Source organism: Vollenhovia emeryi, unplaced genomic scaffold (genome assembly GCF_000949405.1).
Source record: "Vollenhovia emeryi isolate VEMERY1.0 unplaced genomic scaffold, V.emery_V1.0 DF940519.1, whole genome shotgun sequence".
Taxonomy (NCBI): domain Eukaryota; kingdom Metazoa; phylum Arthropoda; class Insecta; order Hymenoptera; family Formicidae; genus Vollenhovia; species Vollenhovia emeryi.
The window spans coordinates 4,691-6,750 of NW_011965847.1; positions in this window are offsets into that span (position 1 = coordinate 4,691).

Genomic DNA, 2,060 nt, shown 5'->3' on the forward strand with positions numbered 1-2,060 from the left:
AGGAGGAGGAACTCTCCTTACGCGAAGCAGTTATTAGGGAGCAGCAACAAAACTTCGAACGCGAAGTAGAAAAACAAAAACGCGATATGAAAACAATCCGCGAGGAACTCGAGAAACGGGAACTCGAAATAATGAAACATTCGAATAGGGCAGCCAAGCACACGCCGACCCCGCTTATCGACTTCGGGCAAGAACTCGCGACACTGCGGGCTGATGTAGCAAACTTACAATCGCACCGAAATCCGCCACCTTCGCTCCAAGACTCCACAGCCATCGACCCACAAACGTCCGCGATACCCTCGCAGGAAACCGCCGGAGGAACTAATCCACGCATAACTTTCCGCGAAGCGCTGGATACTATCCCCCACTTTGACGGACGAAATATCCCGGTTACGCAATTCATACGGGCGTGCAGACGCGCGAAAGAAATCGTACCATCGTCATCGGAGAGAAATCTGACCCGATTAATTCTCACCAAACTTCGCGGTCGCGCCGCGAGTGCCGTAGACGACGAAATCTGTGAATCGGTGACACAGCTCGCGGATTTGTTAAACGACGCGTTCGGTTCCCCGAGGACAATCGATCAGTACCGCGGAGATCTGAGCACCATTTTCTTAAAACCTCAAGAGCATATACTCGACTATATCACCCGTGTGAAAGATCTCAGGACCTCCATCCTGGACGAGGAAAGACGAGCGAACGGTGCCACCAAACCAGAAACAACAGAAGACGTAGATAGATTAACGGCGCGATCTTTTTGCGAGGGACTCCCCCTCCCCTACCGCCTCCAATTGGCTCCCGAACATTACATACATCCTTTTGCCGCATTCTCCCACGCCAAAGCCTTGGCCAAAAGACAGGAGCTCGACAACGAGCGCAGTGAAACTTCACGCCGAGCGGAAAGAAACACTGACAGGCCTGTGTTTATGACCGGGAAACCACTGGCGCGCCCTACTCCCATAAATCCCGAGAGGAGCTACGAGTCATGGAACAACCGGTATTCTAACACCGCCCCCCCCCCCCTATAGAGGCCCGAATGTCGAAAATAGGCGCGTAAATACTTATGAACCCCGAAATACCGATAGACCGCGATACGACAGATCTCGAGACGTAACCGCGACCAAATTTTGCCGGTATTGCAAAAAGGACGGGCATAATATAGAAGAGTGCAGAAAAAAACAATATAACGATTCACGACAATATTCGGGAAACGCCGAACGCCCCTCGGGAACACGGGACGAACCTCGAGCGGTGGGCTCACGGGAACCGATTCGTCCTGTAAAAGCGATAACCATAGCGCAAGCGGCGGAACCGTCCGTATCGCAATGCTAAGCCCAAATAATTTCCGTCACGCGCCTACCGTGACACTATCCGCGGACGGACTAGTAGATGAAACAAAATTCATGGTGGACACGGGCGCCGCACCAAATCTTATAAAATTAAGGAAAATAGAATCCGGTAATCCCGTAGATAAAACTTTCAAAATATCCCTCTGCGGAATTACCGAGGGCCGGACTGAAACTCTAGGCACAGTCGATATAAATTATCTTGGGCATAAAATTCAATTCCATATCGTCAAGGACGATTTTCCCATTTCTCAAGACGGAATCTTAGGTTCCGAGTTTCTACAAAACGCGTCGAGAATAGACTTTTCCGAGAATCTAGTAATGTGGTAAGGCCACCCTATCTATTTCAATGACCACGAAAAGGTCATCATTCCAGCTAGGTCGCGCACAGTACTTTCGCTCCGGGTGCGTAATAACGAAATCACTACCGGCTATGTGCCGCGAATCGCAGTACATGATAACGTCTACTTAGGAGACGCCGCAGTGACTAATCGCAACGGGAGAGCACATTTATGCGCTATTAATACTAGCGAAGAGAACTTAGAAGTCACGCTGCCAACAGTAGAACTTCTGGAGTTCGATCTAAATCCGCCCTCCCCTACGGGAGGCGCACTCCAAATCTCGAGACAAGGAAATAAATCCTCTGCCGTAGGGCCTGAGGAGTTGTCTCAATTCAACGAAATCAATAAAGTAAAGAAATCGCCTAATGTATCG